At 36.6% G+C, this 14,751-nt stretch overlaps 1 non-coding gene across 1 annotated transcript; it reads right to left on the bottom strand.

Moving 5' to 3' along the window:
• Positions 1 to 1,194: 1,194 nt before the first annotated feature.
• Positions 1,195 to 14,744, bottom strand: LOC109044060 (uncharacterized). The gene is made up of 6 exons (XR_011899280.1): positions 14,552 to 14,744; positions 12,652 to 12,772; positions 7,785 to 7,952; positions 5,129 to 5,185; positions 3,286 to 3,335; positions 1,195 to 1,669 (listed from the first exon to the last, which is right to left on the bottom strand). It is a non-coding gene; the product is annotated as an uncharacterized protein (transcript).
• Positions 14,745 to 14,751: the final 7 nt, after the last annotated feature.

The following is a 14,751-nucleotide window of genomic DNA, read 5'->3' as shown; positions in this document are numbered from 1 at the left end:
AATGTTGTCGAATTGCTGCATTATCCATAATTCGCGAGTCGCGTAATTTCAGGGCAGGCTCTGAGGGTTTCAAAGTTTCATTTGTGCATCCCCTTTGACACATAGATATTGAGTATGCACACCAAGAATCATCCTTGGAAAATTTAAAAAAATCCAAGGGGGCAATTTTCTGCAATGTTGCCGAATTGCTGCATCATCCATAATTCGCGAGTCGCGTAAATTCGGAGCAGGACTGTCGTTTCATTAATTTCATTTGTTCATCCAATTTGAAAGATTTTATATTGAGTATGGACACCCAGAATCATCATCAGAAAATTTCGAGAAAAACAAAGGGGGGTATCACGAGCAATGTTGCCGTATCCATTATGATGCATGATGATTCTTGAATTGGCCGCCAAGAATTTTTTTATATCTTTATTCAAGCTAAATTTTTCTTGATACATGAATGAAAATATTGAATTAAGCATGTATATAGTTTGTAATAAGCTGATTATGATCAGAATTCTTGATTCAAGAGAGAATACTTCTTGGCGGCAAATTTAAGATTTTTTTTTTCTTTCAGTGATTATTTACTGGGACGTAGCCCCTTAGTGATTCAAAATCTACGAAACTTCATCTCTCTTTTGTAAAGAGGTTAAGATTTTAGTAATCTATTTTAAATCCTGCAAAACGTTCATGGTTTAAAATTAATGAGTTTCTCACTCATGGTCACTCTTATTTTTCAACCAATGTTAGTCGTTGTTGAAAATTGAATGTCTCTTTTTGCAACGTTGATGATTTCTTGACACATTGCCTGTATTACTTACGATAAGCTAAGGAACATTATTTCTTGACATTTTTGCTGGTTATCCTGCATCATGTGCAGAATATTTGGTAAAATTATGAATAATTCACTGATTTTCATTGTAAGGAAAAAATTTAAATGAAAATGAAACATCATCAGCTCTTCTTGAAACATTCCAAATGAGGAAAGTGTTTTGAGACTTTCGCCATAAAGCCATCTCAAGACAATCAGATTCAGAAAATAGGGAGAAATAAAAAATTTGTGGCCTTCAGGAACAAAATGCGACTATTATTAGTCAATAAATGACTGGAAGAATTTAAAACACACATGAAAAAATATTTCACTCACTAATATTAGTCATGAGAAAAAATGGTGTATGAAAAAAGAGATGTTGATAAATAGACATAAGGTAGTAGAAAAAAGAAAATTTATTTAAGTTCTTGAAAACAAAACAAAAAATCAGTAATTCCCTGTTGACTTGCTAACGTAATGATATTTCAAGGGGATACAAGTACAAAATATGGGTTGAACGTGCTAAAGAAAGGCTTAGGTGAAATTTGCCATATTTGCACTGTTAGTCTAAGAACGAGCTTGTTTACATGAGCGCATGAAATTCATTCAAGTTTCCAAAAAAAGGAACAAAAATCAGTGTTACACAAGCAACTCACTAACGTATTTAAACACTAATAAATGAATATTATAATTAGCAAGTAAACAAAATGACCATTAAATTTAAAAAAAATATATATTGTTTAAAAAAGGCAGTAAGAGAGAAGTAAAACAATTTTGAGCAGCGTCAATTCCGTCTAAAAGTAATCATTGAGGAACGAAAATAGTTGGCATTTTCTTTCAAGACATGTGTTCTAGGCTGCCTGATTCAAGCATCTGAAAACATGAGAAAAGAAATAATCATCAACTGTCAAGTAAGTGGAATAGCAGAGCAAGTTACGGTTATTAAAGTAATAGTCATTCGATCAGACAGGGTTGCCACAAAATTTAGAAAATGAAATTCCCCGACATTTCCCTGATACATTTTGGTGAAATTCCCTGACAAATGAAGATATGGCGAATGGCTAAGAAGACATAATTTGACAAAAATTTGTAGTTTGAAACATCAAACCCAATATAGAAAGCAAATGAAGAAGATTCAACAAATTTTCCCTGACATTTCCCAGTTTTCCCTGACTTTATAAAATTCCCTGACTGTGGCAACCCTGCCCCTTATGAGGTGTTGCCAAGTTATGTAAACCATAATTCTAAGTTTCAAAATTCATCTTTTCTGGCGTTTATCATTTCATAATTGAGTCATGTTGTGCGAAAGTCTGTAATGTATATTTTTCCAGCTTTTAGTTTTCTTGTGCTCATAATAATTTTCAAGATTTGACACCACCATCAAAGTGTAAAACAAGTAATAATGCCACATTCATCATTAAATTCAACTCTCGAATGTATTATCAACTCAAAAAAACTCAAGACAGGAAGAATGGACATGAGCGGCCTCTGCATGAAACGATTGAAATTTGTGTAACTCATGATAAGCCAAAGATTAAAAACATCACTGGTCAAGAGGACCACATACCTTGAGATCCAAAAAAGTATTTCTATTTTACCAATGGCTGCCTCACCAAAAGTTTTTTTTTCTCTTCCTATAAAGAACATACGTGTCTCTTATGCCATTCACTGTCATCTGCCTATTTCTAGTTGGATGAAGTTTTCTGCATCCACAAGTCCACTGGACAATGAACTGACATACCGGTACGCTCTTTGAAAAAACTCAATAATCTTCCATTAGTTTTATTCCTCCTTCAGCTTTGGCTTCAAAACATCATCTTAGAGGAATGCAAATAGTCTAGGACTTCATTGACGTTTTGAAAACTTGACTTAATTATATCAGGCCAAGGCTTATAACCTTTAGTAATTCGAGGTCTTTGTATTATAATTTGCCATTTTCCCTTCGAAAGCTTCTCTTATCTCAATTTCAAGGATATGAAGGGGGAAAAAACATGCATGAAATCTCTCTTCAAAATTTTCTGGAGGATAATACCATCATCATTAAATTTACACAAGTTTCGTACCTAATCCTCATTTGCAACCGTTTTGTCACCACAAGCTCCACATTTCCAATTGACAAGTTCTCACTTCCGAAAATTTGTATCTGTAGCATCCGTTTCATCTCACCGCATTATTTCGAAACATATCTTAGTTGACGAATACGAAAAGTGTCCTCAGTATCAGAAAATTTAAAACAACAAAAATAATAAACAGCTTGGTCATTGCACTATTGAAAAACTTTTTAAGCAGATTTTCTCGGGGAACTTTTTAAATCTTGTCCTCATAGACCATACTTGAAAAGATGGGTAAAAACAAAATTTGTAAAAAATCTGATTATCTTTGGCTAACCTGAAGGAGGAGTAAAATCTTAAGGAAAAACCCTTCACTTCCAAGAATGATTTACTACGTATACAATTTTTAAGTGTACTGGCAAAAAATTGAAAACTCACCTAGTTATCAGGCTTGTCGCAAGAGCTGCATCCCGTATAATCTACTGCATCTGTGAATGAAAAAAAAAACGTCCAAGTTAACTAATCAGGGAATTTCGTACAGTTCAGTACATAAGTGTGATTTCGAAATCACAAATTTGAAAAACAGTAAACTTCAGTCAATGATTATATTTCACTGTAGACACAACTACATATATCTATCATCATGCTTTTCTAGTCAATGTTTCCGGCTTGTGATAACATAACGAGCACCTAATGAGTAGAGTTTGTTTAATTTTGAACCTCAGCATTGAGTATTCGAAAGTAAAAGATTGTATACCGAAAATTTTATTTCGGAGAAAATCCCTAATTGAAGATTGAACACCATGTACTTCCTCCATTACTTAAACTGCGCCTAAACTCTAATTCCTTTGTGACTTGCTGAACCTTTGAAAAGGGGTATGGAAAACAGCAGATGGCTACCCTGTGCGGGTTTCTAACATATTTTTTTTCTTTGTTTTTTTTGTTTGAAAACATGCACAAGTTCTTTTATTGGCAAGAGACTTTCTGCTGCTGAGATGATATGTTCCTTATTATTTAAGTTTTTTTTTCAACATGAATGGTAATTGAGAGGGGTGGGTTTGTAACTAAAAACATGTCGCCTTTCTCATTTTAAACAGAAAAATTAGAGTACTGAAGTCTTTGTCCATTAGTTGCCAACGCATGGATGATGCAGGGGTAGAGATGACGACTATACAGTGGATCAGGGTTATATGTTCCCCCATAAACATGAAAACTTTGTAAAATTCGCATTCCATTCTCTCTCTATGATCTTTAGTTCATTTCTATTGTACAGAAACATGTATAAGCTACATTCATTTTATTGGATACGCCATCTTACGAGGATTCAGAAATCTTGTACTCCTGAAAATGGGCTTAATGGCACTAATGCCTGTTTACCAAAAATATCCTTAATAAATTTGTTGTCACTTCTGATATCCAAGTCTCCTCTTTGCTCTTCATTTACCGGCAAAAATGTAATTCTCCCCTGAATTCATTCAAGCAACCATGAGACACTACAGCCTGATTGTTAAAGCTTTATCAGGCTTTGTCAGCAGGCTAACACATGATAATCTTTTAACTGATCGATTTTTTAAGTCTTTTTGTGCTGACATGAGCATCAATAATCAGGCTACTGGTCAACAGACACTTCGGATCGCCTAAAATTTGTCACTGATTCTAGGTGGGCTTTTCGCAATGATTTTGAAAAGGTGCATTTGACAATCACCTACTTCCAATTGGGGAAAGAAAAGAAGACACATATGTCACATCCGAGAATCACACAATTCAACATAAATTTAGATGGTAACAAAATGATAACTGATCCACTCAGGTTGATGCGATAATTGGCTCTTCTTTCCTTTCCCCTGTCCTGTATTATTTACTCAGTTCCCAAACAACTGAATTTCCTGTGGTAAACTGCGATTTTTTTTTTGGAGTACATGCAAAATTTGATTTTTCCAAGCATACCGTGAGGATCCAGAAAACCCAACGTAAGTTTCGAGATCAGCCCTAAAAATACACCTAGAAAATTACATTCCTTCTTGTGATGACTTTTTTCTCTTTTTGATACAACCAATTTGAGCTTGGTTCATCTAGAAGATACGCTATCAGAGACTTGCAATTGGTCTACTGTCCTCTGAAAATTCTGTGTTTCTGCAACCCATCAACAATTTGGATCCAAACAAATACACCTTGAAATTAATTACTGTGCCCTTCTTTCCTTTATTCATCTGATAAAATAGTGATAAAATCTGTATTTTTATGGTTGCCAAGTTCCGATGTTGTAAATACTTTCACTTACCAGTTCTCAATGTGTCTGCGGATGGCGGCTCCTCTTCGGAACTGATTGTTATTTCTCCTGCAACACGAATTTTCAATAGTATAATTAAAAGAAGGAACCTTTACTAAAAGAATTACAGTAACCCCTAAAAACAGTAATCCTGTTTAACAACATAACCTCATTTGGTAGGGAGTGTACACTCATGAAAAAGGAATGCCGAAACACACTCAGCTCTTCCTGGACCAACTTTGAAAAAAAACTTTGATTTTCCGCTACTTTGAACAACTTTTCTCAGATAAAATTTGATTAGATGAAAAACAAAAAGGGGCGAGATTCCCAAAATACTGATAAATTTTGATAACAAGTTCGAAAACTTAGATAACGGATTTGTTGGAAGTAAAAATTCTTCGTCTCAATTGCCAAACCTAATTCTGGAACCAACGCCTGCTTAAAATTACAATTTTTCTTGTGATTTTTCCTTCCAAAAGACAATGGACAAGATCAATTGGACACAGTCCAATAACAATGACTTAGGAGACTGTGCAAACAATTGAACTTAATTATCAGCTGCAAATCTACTGCATCATTTATTTTTTTTTCCTCCTATACATATTTATTTTGAAGGTCAAATATAACCCTATTTTCAGTTTCCTTAAAGAACAGAGTGATTTCTTAATCCTCTGAAAGCACCTGAAGGAGACTAATATTTAACCCCCTCTGAAAATGCTCAAAGGTTCCTCGACAAAAATGCCACAAGATGGAGGAGCTTACACCCCAAAATGTCCTGCTTCATTGAACTCACATAAAGAAACTTCACGTCAATTTTCCTCTTGAAGTAATGGTCTGGCAAAACTCCTTGTAGTTTTATAATTAAAATGTTATCCTTGCAACTGCTAAATAGTGTTAATTCTCTGACAGAGGAATGTTGATCCTACAGTTCCTCTTACGAGAGAATAAATTAAAGACATTCTCTTTTCCCTTTTAGAAAACAGACGTGCATCATTCCCTAACGGCGACGATGAGGAGGGCACCTGAATTATCAAAGTTCTTCCCCTGTTGCCAACTATGATTGCTTATCGTGACAATTCACGATGGAAAATGCCACCAATCAAAAAAGTAGACGTTGAACTGTCTTTCTTAAATACCCCTCAAACATGTATCATTGTCTGGTTCTCAGAAAATATCAGGAGAGGGAGAGAAAATGAGGTTCTAAGCCAAGTTATGGCAGCCTTTGTGCTATGGATAGTCTAGATGTATTGAGTCTTTCCTTACCTCCCCTCAAGTACATCATAATCGTTGACAAATTGCCAGCCTCTTTAACTGAAATTTGTTTTTTGAACTGCTATGAATTGGACCTACTACATTCCAACATATGAAAATAGGAATATGAAGTGCACATCCTATTTCACTTGTAATTTTTTTTCGACTGTAACCATTGCAACTTTACTTATGTACGAGGGTCGTTCCAAATAAAAGTATCTTTTTGCCGTAACTTCTTTACTACTGCATGAAATAAAGGTCTGAAAAAAACTGTTCATTGGTCATGATGTCCCCTTTCTTGCAAGGTTTTATTTTTCCTTTAAAATTTGGTTCAGCAGAATGTCAAAAAAGTTGTTTTTGTGAACTCACCTCCGGACCACATGGGTCCAAAATTTCACGCTACCAGTCCGTCCGAAATTTAAACAAGACGTGAGATAAAATGTAATGTTGGACAAGCTTATTAATCCCCTCAGCATACAACTCCTTATAGATGAACGAGATTTCTGGGTAACTCCATGATTTGATACGAAAGCCCCCTAGCTTGTGAAGCAATTTCACAAAAAGTAGCTGAAATACAACTAATACCGCGCTGATGTCCACATTGTGGTGCATTTTTGGTGATCTTATAAAAAAGGAACCTTTAGCTAAGAATTGTGGCTGTCTGATGTTACAAAATCGTGATTGCACTTTGACACCGAGTAGTTGCTGCGCCAATGTACCAACATGGAATTTTAAACCCGTTTGGTGGTGAGGTGGGTTCACAAAAAAATAACTTTTCTGCCATTCTACTGAACAAAATTTAAAATACTATAGCTCGTTAAAAAGCTGACATTATGACCAATAAGCGGTTTCTTACAGATTTTAATTTAATGCAGTAGTGTAGAAGTTTCAGCAAAAAGATACTTACTTTTGGAAGTCTCTTCTATTTAAAATCTGCCCCTTTTTTAATTTTTTTAAAATTACCACTCCTAAACTTCTGGGAGAAGTATAGTGGTTTTGCATTCAAGTTTGTTCTACTATTTCACCTTATTGACCATGAGCCTTGGCCGACTCAGAGAACGGACCCTGATAGTTGCAGGAAAGAGGTGATGAACAAAAATGTTTTAACTGTAAACAAATCTTTCAACGTCAGAAGCCTCAAGTATCCAAGTTTTTTCTTTCTAGCATTTACTTTGGATTCACATACCATTCATATTTACTTAGCATTAACATTGAAGGTTTCATTCACCGTTGTAACATTTTTCTTCATCAACTTGTTCCTGCAACAGTTCCACTGTTCCGACCAAGTCTAAACCAACCTTGTGATACGAAATGTGTTATCTACGGTGCAAATTTTAATTCCTAACCCTAGCTTCCCCCTCAGGAATGGGAAATATTAATACTGTGAGTAATTTCCACAATATTTAAGATGTCTTACCCAGACATCATGGCTCCTGTGGAGGAATCGATGCAGGTGCTGGTTGCAGTGGAGGTTGTGGTAGAGGCTGCAGTGGAGGTTGCTGTGCAGGTTGTGGAGCAATTATTTCGGTGGGTGGTCCTACATGCCCACGGCCCCAGCTTGTCCTCCTCCCACGCATTGGAATGTCTGAAAGAGAGAATCCAATAGTTGATCAAAAGATGAATTTTCATAAATAATTTGAAACAATAAAAGCACTTTGGAGGACCAGAAATAACTTCCCAATACTGCCTATTTTTCCTACAGTGAACGACTAATACACTTTCATGTTCTTTACGAAGTTGGAGGCAACTGGAAAATTATCTACTTTAAATAACATAACCTTTCAACTAATTATTTACTTGCTTAGGACACTAATTACTATCAGATGATTGTTAATGATGACAAACCAGAATTATCCTCTTCTTCATCAGAATTGAAGGATGTACAGTTCAAGCATTTTTTACAACCTTCCTTTTCTAAGAAATCCTCAGAAATATCGCGATCCCAAAGTCAACCACAAATTGGGTACTTCCTTAAGAGAGAATATTTTGAAGGAGTGACTATGCATTCCGTCTCAAGTTGTGTCAACATCATTTCCCCCTTCATGCTTTTCAATTAGTTACTGCCTTTCCACTGAAGCGCATCCCTTTGTGCCAAAAAAAAACTGCAAAATACAACATGTGATTGGAAATATGAGTTTCTTTCAGTTACTTCCTCATTCATCACCGTGTTATCTACCAAATCTACCATGTATGATCACCAACTATTCCGATGTATTTTGAGCAGCTAAGTCCGAAAATGACCTTCATTTTTCCCTGTCACCCCTCAGTTTTCCGGGAAAGCGACTTTGCCCTGGAAAATGAGCAAATTTGAAGTATATTTTTCATGCATGCCATTTATTTGTATAAATTTTTCTGGACCCGTGGTACAGTCATTCTTATGTGTTTTAAGCCGCTGGATCCGAATATGACCTCGGTTTTTTTCCATCACCCCCGAATTTTTCGGTAATGTCGATCTTTCAGAGCCTAAATTTGTGTATAAGCTTTCCCGGACTCAAAGGGGATCAAAAATGTATTTTAAACATGTCTGCGACGTGTGATACATCGATTCCTATGTATTTTGACTCGCTAAACCCGAATATGATCTTGGATTTTTCCGATCACCCACGATTTTCCTTAGAAAACTAACTTTCTAGGTGTTTTTTGGACGATTTTCCTGTTGTGAGGAGTCTAAGAAATTTTCTGAGATCCTCTCTGGATTTCTCCTGCTATATTAAGAGCAGCTGAATCCAAATTTGACCTCTATTCATCTCTGACAACCCCCCATTTTCTGGAAAGTCAGATTTTTCCGGGAAAAAAGCTTTTCCGAACCGTCCCCACCTCCAGGGAAATTTGAAAAATTTTCCGCATGTGTGATACATCGATTGTTATGTAATTTGAGCTGGAAAACCCGAATTTGACCTCAGAAATTCGTTATCACCCACCATTTTTACGGAAAACTCGATTTTCTGGGAAAATTTTTGTAAAAAACACCAAATGGGCCTGTTGCATGCAATAGATACAGCCGTGCGGATAGACTTTTTAGAGGTTAAATGACACGAAAATTACGATGGCCACATTAAAAAAGTCTGAAATACACTCCTTACTGCGCAATTTGCGTTGTTAGGAACGCGCTTTTTCAAATTTCCCGCGTCTGGGGGCAGTTTTCTAACGGAAACAATTAACGGCAACTCGCGGCTATTTCCGGTCAACTAAAACTGACAACATAACCTAAAAATCGGAGCTCGTGATATCGTGAAATGAAATGTGGAAGGATTGCGTTGGATATTTAAAAGTTGATCGATTTGGTTACCGCATAAAGCGTATATGGACTACTATAAGAGATCACGTTGGGTTTGTAAACAAATTGAAGGAAAAAATAACAACAACAACAACGACTCGGCATCTGCCGAAAATCACCGAGCCCGTCGTTAGCTCGTTTCCGGTGATTAGAAAACTGCCCCCAGACGCGGGAAATTTGAAAAAAACGCGTTTCTCACAACGCAAATTGCGCAGTGAGGAGTGTATTTCAGACTTTTTTAATGTGACCATCGTAATTTTCGTGTCATTTAACCTCTATAAAGTCTATTCGCGCGGCTGTATCTCTTGCATGCAACAGGCCCATTTTACCAAAAAACACCTTCTCCAAGAAAAATCTACTTTTCCCACAAAATGGAGGGTGCTAGGAAAAATTGGAGGTCATATTCTGATTCAGCATTTAAAACTACATAGGAATCTCCCCTTCACGGATCCAGGATAATTATTTAAATAAGACTTGCATGCCTGACTAAAATAAGTCAATTTAACTCAATCTCCCTGCAAAAAGTGTCTTTTTTACAAAACTGAGGGCTCATAGAAAAAAATAGAAGCCATTTCCGGACTCAGGGACTCACAATACCTAATGCATAATCTAATTTGTAGCCAGGAAAAATCTTACGCACATTCCACAAGGTGTAACAGTCGCAAAAACACCGTAAATGGTCAAAAATAACCATTTTTTCCAAAAAATCGAGTTTTCCGTAAAAATGGTGGGTGATAACAAATTTCTGAGGTCAAATTCGGGTTTTCCAGCTCAAATTACATAAGAATCGATGTATCACACATGCAGAAAATTTTTCAAATTTCTCTGGAGGTGGGGACGGTTCGGAAAAGCTTTTTTCCCGGAAAAATCGGACTTTCCAGAAAACGGGGGGTTGTCAGAGATGAATAGAGATCAAATTTGGATTCAGCTGCTCTTAGTAGGTACAGCAGGAGGGATCTAGAGAGGATCTCAGAAAATTTCTTAGACTCCTCGCAACAGGAAAATCGTCCGAAAAACACCTAGGTAGAAAGTTAGTTTTCCAAGGAAAATCGATTTTCCGGGAAAATCGTGGGTGATCGGAAAAATCCAAGATCATATTCGGGTTTAGCGAGTCAAAATACATAGGAATCGATGTATCACACGTCGCAGACATGTTTAAAATACATTTTTGATCCCCTTTGAGTCCGGGAAAGCTTATACACAAATTTAGGCTCTGAAAGATCGACATTACCGAAAAATTCGGGGGTGATGGAAAAAAACCGAGGTCATATTCGGATCCAGCGGCTTAAAACACATAAGAATGACTGTACCACGGGTCCAGGAAAATTTAAACAAATAAATGGCATGCATGAAAAATATACTTCAAATTTGCTCATTTTCCAGGGAAAAGTCGCTTTCCTGGAAAACTGAGAGGTGACAGGGAAAAATGAAGGTCACTTTCGGACTCAGCGGCTCAAAATACATCGTAATAGCCGTTTTTCGTACCGGAGAAAAATTGTACCTACATTCTGCAGAGGGTAATAGTCGCACAAACACCAAATATGCCCGAAAATGGCCATTTTTCCGGGTAAAATTGACTTTTTCGGAAAACTGGAGGGTGATGGGAAAAAACGGAGGTAGCATTCGGATTCAGCGCCTCAAAATACATAGTTATCACCTTATCTCGTCCGGGAGACATTTTTGTCATTTTTTTTTGTTGCACAGCGTATCGAAGCGCCATAAAGTTATGCAAAAAGTTGCGATCTTCGACGGGAGTTCGCTTCTCCCCCGGTTTTGCCTTTTTCTTCCCTGACTTTCCCGGTCGCTAGACACCCTGATGAGGGATTCCGTTCTGCGCTCGGCCGCCGCCTCTGACCTGAAAGTTTCAGCCGTATTTTCTCTGCGCTTGTAATTCTAAGTGCCAATATGTTTGGCTCAAAAAATCAAGCAAAAATTAATCTATATCTTGTGGATCTGCTTTTTGTAATTCGAGAAATATTATTTCAGTTATCGTCGAAGGAAAGTGAAATTCTCAGTGGGGACTGGTGGCGCTATCTCTAATCTTGAATTATCCCTAATCGAACCCTGGATTCACCTTAATTGATGATATTCATTAAATCCAACCTCCTTCCTCCTCCAAGGAAAAAGTTGGAAAATTTCAAATTTCAAAAATCATTTCCTAATGAGTATCAATTTGAAATCCCAATAAATCTCAAATTTAGAATTACAAATTTAGAGACTTCGGTCAGTTGGAAAGGGATGGAGATGGTAGCGCGAGAAAGTAAAAACTTTTTCGTGACCGCACTTAGAACCCTAATACGTCAATCAATATCGTTCCTTCTGTGATTGACTGATTTGGAAGCAATATCATATCAGACTGTACATCCTTCAATGGTTGCTTTCCATTCTTCAGAGAAATTATGGTGTTCTTTGGGTTATTCACCTGTTGTGTTGTATGATTTATAAGAGTTGTTCCATTTTCAGAAATAATCTAGCTCTTGATTATTTTCACATTTCCATCACACGAACCTCCCCACATGTCCTCGCCTGGAGGACTTTTTCCCCTCAGATGAGAAGACTTTGTTCCCAGGTGATAAAATCAAACATCAATTCAATTATAGTAAAGGGAGTAAACAACACTTTAATATATAGTGCTACGTTAAAAGTTAACTTCACATTTCATGCACAGTACATGTTTTGGATTTCTTAATGTTTTTGTTTGAGCCACTGTTGGATCGGCAGTTTGATATTGTAGTGAATGGCGTTTACCGCTGAACTTTTACTTCATCATTCGAAATAACATTCCAGAAAATTGACTAAAAAATAAAAAAATGATGAAGGAAAAAACTTTTGAAGGGTCATAAGAACTGACACATCAGCAGCCGTGTGTGTGTGAGAAGTCTTAGTTGCACAAAATGCTATCATTTTCATATTCTCACTTGTTGACTTTATTCAGCTACAACTTAGAGAAATTCCGTCTCAAGAAAATATGAAAAACCATCTGAAAAATATATAATACAGTACTCACACTTAATATTCGCGTCCAACTGGATATTTGCATCTTCCAATTTATTAAGTTAGCAAAACAGACAAAAACCAAGCGAATAACTAACGCACGAACGAAATGTAGCTTCTGATTTTCCAACAACCTAAAAACAAACATTAAAACCATTAGTAAAACTACAAAATATAAGACAGTACTTGTAACCCCCACATGGAACTGCGTCATAAAGGTGTCTGAACATTGTGCTGCGTATTCTCTCATCTAGGAAGAGAAGAAAGGGAGCGAATCAAGGTTCCTTTAGAAATCAAAGCAGACATTTATTGCAAATGGTGCTGAAGACAGACAAAAAATGATCATCATTCACCGAGCAGGAGGCTCATTAATTATCCTGAAGCTTCTACTGTCATCTAAGCAACGCCAACTATTTGATGCTGCAGTTTTTCACTGGTTACTGAAGTTCCAGAGGATACCCCTTTAGATTTAAAATCATCACTTCTCCTTCATTTAGATGATGCATCATGGAGAGACGAATCGAAGAACACTTTTTGTCCGTTCCTCAATTTCCAAGCACTCAGGAGGAGTGAGAGATTTTAGAGACAGGTATCAAAGAGGTACTAACATTGAAATTTAGTTACTCATATGGTGGACTCGATAGCTGGAAATGGGGTAAAGGGAGTGAATGAAAAATTTGAATGATGGGTGAGGAAGGCTTAAAAATTAAGATAATAAATTTTTAAGTTACTTCACTCATCTTAAGAGTTTTCCTTTGTCATTCCTGACTTGTAGTATTAGCTAGTAGTTATTGCTCTTGCTATTAGCCACTGCCCACCAATTCGGGTATAAACTAAAAACTCTTCAAGATGAAAATTTTTAGACGTGAAGAAAATTAACAACAAATAGGCAACAAAAGTTTTGCCTCACATGTCGCATTCCAAAACATTATGAGGGTGCTTGCAGAGGGTCGTGAAAAACAAATTCTCAATATTTCGCCAAACAATCTCACCTCTAATCAACAAAATTGAAGGCAGCATTTTAATTACATTCTAGTCTGACGATCTCTCACCATCACATGGAAAGAGAAGATGTGTAACTGCGCAATGGGTGCGTACCTCATGCCTATGACATTGCCTGAGAGCAACACAGAATCAAGCCCCTGGTCATATACTTAGTTCAACTGTTACCCTTCGGACAGTTAATGTGATAATCCCCTGGTGTTACATTGCTTTCCATACCTGGTTTGCACCGTAAGATTCTTCACCTACGATAGTCTTAAAAGGGCATGAAAAAATATTTAGTGACCGTAGAGATAAGTGGTAATACTTACATCGGGCAGATTTCAAATAATTGTGAAACCTGAGAAAAAAATACTGATTGAACTTAGAACCGTCTTGCTATGGAGTCAAGAACAGCGCAGAAGGACTGACAATGAGACACATGGCCAAAATACAAAATCTTATTAAAAGTTCACGAATCGCCTGAACTTCAGTTACATTTCTTGAATTTAAAGTTTAGTTTAAAATCTAAGAGTATTAATGGCAGCGAGTATTTTTAAAAAAACACTCTTCTGAGAGTAGTGTTAAAATCTCAATTTTGAGATCTTCTGAGTCTTAACTGGCTCATGACTGGAACAACAGTTCACTTTTTTCCCAAATTTTTTCCAAAACACAGTAATTTCCCTATGATAAGAGCTTGAGTCCGCAATTTTGGATTCTCGTTTCAGAGAGACGGCCATTTTGTTTGTGAACAAGATGTTTTCTTACAATCAACGAAACATCAAAACATGTTTCTTTATTTCTTAAGATTAACTGCTGACTCTTATCAGTAGAGAAGAATTCAAGCACTTTCAAGGACTTGAAAAAAATGTCAAAACCAATCACTTTCGAAGGTCGAACGAATCGTGAAGATGGGATGACATGATACTCACTTTAACCAGCATGCGCTTGTCGGTTGGTGTAAGCTACATTTTTGTTTCGAACATGTGCACGTACAGATTGACAATATAGGACAGAAGCTCTTCGTAACCGATTGTTTTTTCCAAATTATCTTTCACTGTGTCCCGAATTTTGTTCTGTATAGAGAGAAACATGAATAAATTCTGCGACTCCAGCAGGGTGAGTGAATCTG

Source organism: Bemisia tabaci, chromosome 1, assembly GCF_918797505.1.
Source record: "Bemisia tabaci chromosome 1, PGI_BMITA_v3".
NCBI classification, from domain to species: domain Eukaryota; kingdom Metazoa; phylum Arthropoda; class Insecta; order Hemiptera; family Aleyrodidae; genus Bemisia; species Bemisia tabaci.
This window is presented reverse-complemented; position numbering and strand designations above follow the sequence as displayed.